Below are 11,477 nucleotides of genomic sequence, written 5' to 3' on the forward strand. Positions count from 1 at the left end.
AGAAGGCCGCCGACCTGGCTACAGAGGTGGCTCGGCTAGAGGGCCAAGTCAAGAAGCGCGAAGCGGATGCCAAACGCGCTACTGCCCGGAAGAAGCGAGCGATAGCTGATCTGGACAAGATGAAAGTAGATGTCCGTGCGCTAGATCAGCGATCCAAGGATTTGGAGGCCCAGCTGAACACCGAGCAGGAGGACCGTTCGGCAGAACGCACAAAGGCTGAAATGGACTTGAAGGCAGTCCAAGATTCCTTAACCGCTTCCCGGGCGGTACTCAAAAAATATAAGGAGGCAGAGTCGAGCCGCCTAGCAACAACGCGCCAAGAATACCTCCGCTCGGAACGGTTCGGCGTAAAATTCGGCGATAACGTCTCATCAACTTTCGCCGAGGCGGTCAGGGTCACCATGGCGTACTTGAAGAGGGGTGGCCACCTTCCTGCGGGAATGCACATTCCCGCCTCCGACCTGGCGGCTATGATTGACGATATCCCGGACGCCTTTTTTAATTTTGAGGACCCGGAGTGAGGCGAGTTCTTCCAAGTACTTCCTGTATTTCATCCGCTCGGCGGATGTAAAATTTTTGTACTTGCCGTCCGGCATTATTGTAATCCTTTGCTTCTATTTTTGTTTGTCCTTCATTGCCCTCTTCTATCTTTTTGGTGTTCATTTGTAGAGTCAAGCTATACGTGATTCCCACTAGACAACCGATTAGGTTAATCAATCGACTCATTTTCCTCGAAATCGTTTAGCGCTTGGCTATACTGTTTGCATTCAGTGAATGCGAAGTATTGGCAAACCGACGGCCGATCGGACTTAAACAATTTAGTATTTGTGAACGCTCGTCGGCATGGATATTTATAGCCGGTCGGCGCGGCTCTCGATTTTTAACGACGGAGCTTGTCGGCACGGATATTTATAGCCGGTCGGCGCGGCTCTCGATTTTTAACGACGGAGCTCGTCGGCATGGATATTTATAGCCGGTCGGCGCGACTCTCGATTTTTAACGACGGAACTCGTCGGCACGGATATTTATAGCCGGTCGGCGCGGCTCTCGATTTTTAACGACGGAGCTCGTCGGCACGGATATTTATAGCCGGTCGGCGCGGCTCTCGATTTTTAACGACGGAGCTCGTCGGCACTCCGCTCGATTTTTATAGCCGGTCGGCGCGGCTCTCGATTTTTAACGACGGAGCTCGTCGGCACTCCGCTCGGTTTTTATAGCCGGTCGGCGCGGCTCTCGATTTTTAACGACGGAGCTCGTCGGCACGGATATTTATAGCCGGTCGGCGCGGCTCTTGATTTTTAACGACGGAGCTCGTCGGCACGGATATTTATAGCCGGTCGGCGCGACTCTCGATTTTTAACGACGGAGCTCGTCGGCACTCCGCTCGGTTTTTATAGCCGGTCGGCGCGGCTCTCGATTTTTAACGACGGAACTTGTCGGCACGGATATTTATAGCCGGTCGGCGCGGCTCTCGATTTTTAACGACGGAGCTCGTCGGCACGGATATTTATAGCCGGTCGGCGCGGCTCTCGATTTTTAACGACGGAGCTCGTCGGCACTCCGCTCGATTTTTATAGCCGGTCGGCATGGCTCTACGGTTTAACGTCTGGGCTAGATGGCCGTTGAGGCTAATTTTAACGCTTCCGTTCGGCGCAGCTTAAAATATACAGAATTAGCGCCATATTACACCACTTTGCTTCCCGCACGTGGCCTTCGGTTTTTATGTTGATGCTTGGGTATCGTACGCCCGGCCGAGTGGCACGGGGTCTTCAGCATTGAGCATTTTGACTCGGATAATTTACCTCCGGCCGAACGGCGCGGGGCCTTCGTTCCTAGAGCGCTCGGCTCGATCAATTTACCTCAGGCCGAACGGCGCGGGGCCTTCGTTCCTCGAGCGCTCGGCTCGATCAATTTACCTCCGGCCGAACGGTGCGGGGCCTTCGTTCCTCGAGCGCTCGGCTCGATCAATTTACCTCCGGCCGAACGGCGCGGGGCCTTCGTTCCTCGAGCGCTCGGCTCGATCAATTTACCTCCGGTCGAACGGCGCGGGGCCTTCGTTCTCGAGCGCTTGGCTCGAATAATTCCAATTGCGCACATTATAACATTTTGTCTTCTGCATTTCAAATATACAACCAAATGGAGAATATACAACACATATTCTATTGGTGCACCTCTCGCCCTACCCCGGACAGGCTAGAGATAATTTGCGCTTCATGGTGGATCCAAGTGCCAATCCATCTTTATCCGCTCGGCGGCTCGTCCACCCAACTTCCTCGTATGTGGTCGATTCATCGCCTGACATCAAACTCCCGCTCTTGAGGTTCCAGAAGGAGGGGCTTGCTATAAGTCGAATCCGGGAGATGAAGTATCTGCTTTTGAGGGAGATGGGACTGTGGCAGTCGGTGCTTCCGCTCGGGAGAAGCGTCCGCTCGGAGGGCCTTGCCTTTTCCGTTGTCCCGTACCGGTATTTCATCTGACGAAGATCCCTGATTGCGATTCACTGCCACAGCATTAGGAGGCGTCCGGAATAGGGCCCGAAGGAATAGAACAGTAGCCGATGGTGTTTCCGCTCGACCACCAGACGCTGACGTTACTTGCTTCTTCGGCCGCTCGGCTGTTACTTTCTGTTTTTGCTCCACAAGTTTGGTGGCCCTTATCTCGACCAGAGCGTCCAACTCTTCTTGTGAGAGTGCCACGGTATGTATTCTTCCAGCCTCGTCCATTGCCTCTGCTCGGATGCAGGTGCGTTCCCACAGACGGCGCCAAATTGATCCTGTCCGAACCAGGGGTCAACGAACGCTGGGGATGTGGCGCTCCCTGCTGGATTCTCGAGTACTCCGGTGAACCTGCAGCAAAACCGAGCCGGGGGGGTGTCCCGGCGACGGCCCTCCGACGCTCAAGTCAGGCGAGAAATAGATGAAGAAGGTGGCTGCAAGATGAAGACTCGCGTACCTCCGGTGAAGAAATGGAGACCTTATATAGACCTCTCCAAGGAGCCTGGGCGCGCCAATCGAAGCAATCTCCTGCTTTCGACCATGCCTAGGTATGGGTCTGTCAGAAGGGCATCCATAAGACCATACCGCTACTGTATCAACCTCTCCATGATGTGACGGCAAGATCTTCTATTGTGAAATCTTGTGTACGGCATAATCATTAGACATGCCTCTGCTGACATCCCATATCCCGAGCCGAACGAATAGGCCGCTCGGCTAACCTTTGTATCCTCGCCCTTATCCTGGCCGAACGGACCACCCGCTCGGCCCCTCGGTTCCAGCCGGGCAGACACCCGCTCGGCCATTCAATCCTCCTGCCTTGGCGTCGGAAACCCAAGCCTGGCTGGGTTATCTCTGGCTCCGCTCGGACTTGCTCAACTGCTTAACGCGGCCCTTACCCGCTTAGTCAACCCTCCATCCGTCCTCAGGCTGGGACCCTTCAGGAAGTGGGTCCCCCATTCTTACCGCTGGATCAATTATGATTAGAATAAATCGATGCAAATGTAATATAACTCAAACATTGTTATATATAACTAATTTTACTTGTAAGAAAAATACCTAGATTATATTTTGGATAACCAATAATAGTGGTGATGGTGAATGTATCAGTATGAACTCCTGAAAAATGTAAAACACTTTAAGATAAGCATCTAATAATATCCCAATACAATAAATATATTTGACTTAATGAATTTCTAAAAAAATCTAAAAAAAAATCAAGTTATAGTTAAACATACCTCAAAAAAATCTAATCATCAGCGGGGTCTGGGTCTGATGGGTCTGGGGTCTCCTCTGACTGGGCTGCTGTGATGGGTCCCATCGTGCAATGATTGCTTGTATCTGGGCCAATGCCTGCTCCTGTGCAGCCCACTTCTTCTCCCACTTCTGATCCATGGTAGTCATCTGAGTCTTCAAGTCTTGGTTTTCTTTTCTTAATGACTCCACCTTAGAAGAAGAAGAAGAGGAACTCGCACAGCCCCTAGGAGTCCTCAAGCGATCAAATACCACCTTGGCCTGGGAACCAAGGCCGTAGAGGGAGGAGTTCTTTGTCCTTCCACCCACAACATCATAATAAATTTCATTTATTTCATGGGTGGATAGATCCTGTGACTCCCCTCCCTCTACTGGTGGCTGAGATGCCTGAGCAACCCTGCTTGTCATTTCCTCCTGTGTAGAAAAAATATACAATTTATATATTATACACAATTATTAAAGCTAATTAATCATTATTAAAGATTAAATATAAATTACAAGTTAATAATTCAAACCCCAATGTTCTTTGATCGATCATCAATATATGTGTCATCCTTTCTCTGGTGAGTCTTAAGAAAGATCTCCAAGCAAGTGGGTTGTCTTTCTAAAGAACGATCCTGCATGCACAAATAAGTTTGGCTAAAATTAGACAAGTTCATTAATAAATAAAAAAATAATTTATATAACTTTAAAATAAAATCACCAGATCCATAGCGTGCTCAACAATGGATCGAGATCCTGATGTATGCCGAGCAGATCCGGTACTCGGGCCACCTGGCTCTGTATTCCTATTCGCTCGAGCTTTTAGATCCTTTATCTACCATCTTTCTGCAGACCAAGTGGTCGTCCATGCACTCCAAATCTCGTCGGATACATAAGCAGGCCATGTGTCATCCTTTCTTGCGTATCTTGAATTTTTTTAATCGCTATTCTCATCGATCCAACAAGTGGTATCAGAGCGGGTACCACTCTGAATTGATGCAACCACCAATCAAGCAAGGGAGGATCCTTTTTAAAAGTAAAATAGATATCGTTTGGTTTTAAAACCGTTTTTCGATCCAATAAGTGGTACGTCTTTCATTTTTTTCCCTCCAAAACTGTTTTTGAAAACTTCATTTTCATTTTTTTGTCATTGGTCGGTATTAGCGAAATATCACACTTTCAAAAATTTGTAATAATATCATATGTCGATTCGGCATTCCACGCCAGCTCGTTTCGGACAATGGGAGATAATTCGCTCAATAACTGAAAGAATGGTGCGAGGACTATGACATACAGCAAGCCTTCACCTCCATGGCCTACCCCCAAAGCAATGGATAAGCGGAGGTCACCAATCGAGAGATTCTCAGAATACTACGCGTCCGGCTCGATCACATGGGAGGTAGTTGGGTGGATGAGCTGCCCAGTGTATTATGGGCGCTGCGTATGACACCCAAAGAGGGAATTGGTGTCACTCTGTTCCATCTGGTATACGGTGAAGAAGCAGTAGTCCCAATAGAAATCGGAGTCGAGTCTGATCGGGTGTTGCATTACGACGAAGGAAATGCAGAGTGGAGGATGATGGAACTCGACATGGTCGATGAGGTTCGTGACAAGACAGCCACCCGGCTGACGGCGTATAGGCAAAGGATGCAGCAAAACTACAATCGGCGGGTAATCCCTAGATCTTTTCAGCCGGGCGATCTCGTATGGAAGAAGGTCAAGTCTGTCGGCGATGTCAAGAAGTTGGAAGCTCCATGGGCAGGTCCGTTCAAGGTGTTGAAAAAGCTACGCTCAAACGCCTACTATTTGGAAGACGCAGAGGGAAGAAAGCTGGATCAACCGTGGAGTGCGAACCACCTCCAACCCTATAGAGCTAGGTGAAGAGGTACACAAATGAATTCATGTATTCCTTCATTTGTATATCCTTGTTGAATGCAGGAAGAAAACAACTCATGAGTTTCCTCAAGTCCCCGTCTAACCAACGCGTCATTGGCGGTCGAGTGGCGACCTTAAACCCTCGCGTCATCGGCGGTCGAGCGGCGACCTTAAACCTTCACGTCATCGGCGGTCGAGCGGCGACCTTAAACCCTCGCGTCATCGGCGGTCGAGCAGCGACCTTAAACACTTGCATCATCGGCGGTCGAGCGGTGACCTTAAACCCTTACGTCATCGGCGGTCGAGCAGCCACCTTAAACCCTCGCGTCATCGGCGGTCGAGCGGCAACCTTAAACCCTCGCGTCATCGGCGGTCGGATAAGTATAGATCTAGACGATCGCCTTGTCATATTCGAAAGCCATCGGAAAACGGAGAAAGGCGTCGAATATGAAGCAAACTTGAGTTGTGCCTTAAAGTTTCTGCCGACCGGATACTTACGGGGGTAGACAAAAGTACAGTTCAAAGATTACATAGCAAGGTGAGCAAAAGACAAGGTTTTTAAGTGCTCATTCCAAATAAGTCAGGGCGTCGTCAGGAATAGAGTTGTTGAGCTGATCGCGGTCAATGGTAGTGTCGGGTAGATCGACAGGCAGGTGCCCCTTCTTCTTGAGTTGATCAAAGATATTGTCAACGACGCAGCCGAAGAGTCTAAGAACCCGGACAACGAAGGTGTCAGACCGGATGTAGGCCACCTTCATCTCCTCGAAGCGGCCATGCTAGCTTTCTTTATGCGCCTCTAAGGCCAATCGGGCGCTCTCCAGGTCCGCCTTCACCACCACGAGATAGGCATCCTTGTCGGACAGCTGGCTCCTTAAAGAGGCTTCTTCAGACTCGCGAGTTTGCCGTTCGGACACCAGGAGGTCCTCCGCCTTATTTAGCTCATCTTCTGTCTCTTTCAGCTTCTGCTCGAGAGTCCGGGCCTCCACATTCTTCTTCTCCAGATCATCAACGACCCTTTTCTTGCGGGAGGTGGCGAGCGTGATTTTGCTCTCGAAGGTAGTGATCTCTTTTTTGAGTCGGTCGATGTACCCGGCCTGCTCGGTGCTCTTACCTCGCTTGACGGTTAGCAGCTCTTCGCTCTTGGCCAAGTTGGCCTGCAGTTGAGCCACTTGAGTGTCGTTCAGACCGTGAGTGGTCCCCGATTGACCGGGAGCCTCCTTCAGTCGTCTCAGTTCCTCCTCCACAAAAGCGAGCCTCTGGCACATCGCCAGGTCGTCCACCCAAAACTGCAGAAACAAGAACCTGGAGTAGAGCAGAGAAGAGGTTAGACTAGTGCAAGAGCTGAAAGAAAAACTCACGCTAGTGAGTTGCCTAGTATGGCTATCCGCCAGCACACCCGGGGGCACGGTCGCCACTCGGACACGAGCATCCTCCCACACCTAGGCCAGGTGGCCTCGTATGATGATCCGGTGCTCAGATCCGCCAAGCCCCTCGGTTCAGAAAGCTCTTCGGTAGGAAGATGGAGGGTTGCAGTGACGCGTCTCCGGTCGATAGGGGTTGAGTGAGAGGAAGTCGACCGGCCAATGTGTAACAATCACCCTTCTTACTACTACTCTCTAAGGGCGACCGTTACCTAACTACTACTCTACTTACTAGTGTCACTTATGCTATTATTAGCAACACTTAGATTTATCACGGCCCTAGAGGAATTCCTACCGAAAAATTTCGACAGTGTCTCCCCTGTACCGGTGACCAAATCAACAATACAAACAATCTATACTCAGCCACAGACGGCTGGAACATATATTTTCACAACCACACAGTAATAATACATACTATAACTAAAAGAAAGCTATTCTAGCAATAATAACCAAACATAACTCCAACAGTAGGACATATCAAGCTACAAATACGAATTAAACTCCATTACAATCTCAACTTCATAATAGCATTTAAGAAGAAAACTAAAAACATAAACTGAAACTCTAAACAGGTAGGTCCTGAAAATTTGCTAGCAAACTCTGGATCTCTCCATAGTCCAGTCATCACACACCTTCATCACCACCACCTTGTCGCCTTCCTTTCATATTTTAGCTTTTCCTTTATCTGCAGTAGGAGGAAAAATAAATCTATAAGCGAAACGCTTAGTAAGTACTAATCTATCTCACAAAACTCGAAGTGCATAACAATAATGCAACAATACTAAAACTGAAATACTAAAAGAAAAGCTACATGTACTCATCTAATAGCACATTACTCATGGTATATAAAAATAAAACTGAATACTGGAAATAATATTAAACATGCTCACTAAACTGATAAGAAAGTAATGAAACTAACGATGTATGCTTAGAATTAAAGAAACTAACTTCCATTGATTCTAAACATAGATGATACTTATTTCATTTTCTTATAACTTTATACTAGAAATTAGTCTTTTAATTTCACATTTACTTACTTCTTCTTTTTCTTTTACTCTTTCTTTCTTTTTCTTTCTTTCTTCTTCTTTTTCTTTGGGCCCAGGTTTAGTACCATCTTTTGCGCGCTCTCTAATAGAGACTGAGGTAGCGAGTCTCTAGTCCTATGAGGTAAAGACCTTGGTCTTACCAGGTCCAAGACCTTGAAATTGGTCACCTGGATTTGTTTAACGACAACCTTGGAAGTCGGGTACTAGCCTCTTACTTTAAATTACTTGTTATCTCTTTCTTTTTTTTGTCTTTTTTTTATTTAGACCTTGGTCTTTTCTCTACTCATACTTCTCATAATCCTTCATCAGGGCTTACTAGAACCCTATAGGTATATCTAACAAGTAGAGAATTGCAACTAACTGAGCATGCTATATAAAATAAAGCAAAGTCAATCAACTACAAGATAAACTTAATAACTGTTCATGTTAAACTAATCATGCTTAATTATTAGCAAATGAAAACTAAAAGATCTGCTCATGTATATCTATATAAACTGAATTTGCTACACATGCTCAACTGATAGCAAATGAAAAACAAAAACTGCTCAACTAATAGAAACCGAAAGCCGCACAACTAACAGCAAATAAATACAACCCTATACTTCAGAATCTACAACTAACAAGTGGAATAGAATATCAAATCTACTATCTGGTTCTTTCACAAACTACATTCATAGATGACATGTGATATCTAGAGCATAAAATCTGTTTATGCATGATAAAATGTTGACAATATTTCTACTGGTTTCATTGATTTCATAATTCTACGTTTCCTAAGCAGATAGGTGGAGTAACCACATTAAATTAATAGAGCAACATCATGCAAGAATCAAATAACTCAATTGATGACAAAGAATCTATTTAAACCACCGTAATCCAACAGAACACCCTCAAGTTAAAGCTTTTTCGTGCCTATTGTGTAGTACAAACCATAACTGCACTTTAATGTACATACCAACTGAAAGCTAGGGTTCACGGTGAAAGAAAAGCTTGTTGTGCAGTGAAGAAACCATTCTAGGGTTCATGTGTGCTTCGGAAGCAAAGAGAGGAACAAAAGAGATTCGGAGCTATCCTACTGCAGGTGAGTAGCAACTTACATGGATTTGCTTGGACTTACAACCGAAGGAGAGGAAGGAGACTTCTAGGGTTAGGGCGGAGCTCTAAATCTCGGCGTTTCCTTTGTGTCCGCGTCTCTTCTTGACGAGAGGAGCTCAATGGTGTAATGACCCCTCGGAGACGAGTGCTCACCGGCCACCGGAATGCCCTAGCCTTGCTGTGTTTTCGTCCGAGAAGGGTTGGCGCCATCACAAGTGAGAAAGGAGAGGTTTCGGGAGGAAGAAAAATAGGTTTAGGGAAAAGAAATCCAATCCTTATACTTAGGGTTATTTCCATTATAACTACATCTTAAATCTCTTTCTCCTCATACTTGGTTAACAAAACGAGCGCAGCCCAGTTGGTTGGCTTCGTCCGGTTAGGTCGGGTTCGGCCGGAGGTCATGGGTTCGAGTCTCACCTTCAACGATTTTTGGTCAAAACTTCTTTCTTTTTTGTAAACATACTAAATGACCTCCAAAAATTACGTAAAAATACTCTAAAATTTTTTAAAAATCTCTAAAATATTTTAAAAGTATTTCCAAACATTTTTATGGACTTTTAGAACTTGAAATAGGAAAAATTGGGTCATTACAATCCCCCATACCTTATAAAAAGTTCGTCCTCGAACTTAGAATAGCTCTGGATACTTCTGTCTCATACTGTCCTCCCGCTCCCAAGTGACTTTCTCGTGCTTCTGGTTCTGCCAGATGATCTTCACTAGTGGTACTTCTTTATTTCTTAATCTCTTAACTGCTCTGTCCACTATCTGTGTAAGTCTGCTCTCATAACTAAGATTGTGAGATATCGAAAAATTTAAATAATAGGGTTATTTGGGAAATAACCTTATAAATTTTTTTCGGAATTTTTAGAAATTTTCTGGGAATTTTTCCGAGCTCGTAAGACGGGTTTTGAGGGGATCAATTTCGGGTTCGGATTAAAGCCTGTTTGGGATACCGATTTAAGTGAGGAAATGTTGGTATTTTATAAATTCCTTTTCTTTTATTCATTTTCCCAAAATCGCCAATCCCTAACTCATTTCTTCCCCTCTGCCCCGACGTGAACCTCTCTTCTTCCCGATCTCTCTCTGTTCTCTCTCGCGTGCAAGCGACGGCGACGGGAGCAAGGCTCCAGCTCCGACGATCCTTCTCCGCTGGCATCGACGCCTATTAATCTTAGATCCGGCTGGTGTTCTTTCCTCTCCTCACTGTTGCCGATCATTTCTCGAGCCCTAACCTCTCAGCCGATAGCCAACCATCGCTCTTCGCATGAGGTCGGGTTAGCAGCGCCTGAGGTACACGCGGTGCCCTAGTTGAGATCTTGCAGTGGGTGCGATTGATTCCAATCCGTGTCTCCTCAAGTTGGATCAGATTGGGCGACACCTCCTGGAGGCAACCGATTGAGGTAAGCTTAGGTCTTCTTCTCTATTACCGATCCTCATCTTCTTTTCGGTTGAATTAGGTCATAGATTTGGAGATGTTGGTATCAGGGAGGTGTTCTTGAGCCGCCAGGCAGAGGCTAGAAGGATGGTTGTGCTTGATCAGTAGTCTTCCTGCTGGATTCCTGCTTGATCCGATTGATAGCAGCAAGGTGAGGTTCTGTTACATTTCTATGGTGTTGATTTCTTGATCACCTGAGATGTTATCTTCATCCGATCAATAGGAAGGATTTTAGCAACGAGGTTGTGTTGGTGTGATACTGGAATTGTGGTCATTGAGGTGGTTTACAGTAGCATTTCTAGTTCCGGCAACTCTCCAATAGCAGCTACCTTTCCTGGCAGCACCATTTCTTTTGTGTGGATCAATAGAACAGTGCTAGGAATTTAGGTAAGGTATTGGATTTTCGATCTTAGTTGTAGATCATGGTGTGATTTGATTTCTAGATGGTTATGCATGATGTAGATGAATTATACTAGTTGTTAATTGTATATAGGGTTCTTGATCTTGCTGTAGAACAGTTATTTTAGGTTTATGTATTGCATTAGGGATAATTTGATTACATGATTAGTGTGATTAGATTTAATTACTTAAATTAATCTAATGGAATGATTAGGGTTAAGACAATTAACCCTAGTCAATTATTAGATTTAATTTAAGTTTATGTTTCTAATCTAACTGGTGATTAGGGATTAGGTAACTAACCCTAATTGACCGTTAGACTTTATTTAGGTAGGATGCGATTGACTTGATTAGGGGTTTTCCCTAATTTGGTTTTATGGATTTTATTTAGCTATTCATTTGAATTTAGCTAAATAAAATATATATATTGTTTGTTTGACACAGGACTCTGATTCGAGACAGGCGTCTCGACTTTGGA

This window comes from Zingiber officinale, chromosome 5A (assembly GCF_018446385.1).
Source record: "Zingiber officinale cultivar Zhangliang chromosome 5A, Zo_v1.1, whole genome shotgun sequence".
NCBI classification, from domain to species: domain Eukaryota; kingdom Viridiplantae; phylum Streptophyta; class Magnoliopsida; order Zingiberales; family Zingiberaceae; genus Zingiber; species Zingiber officinale.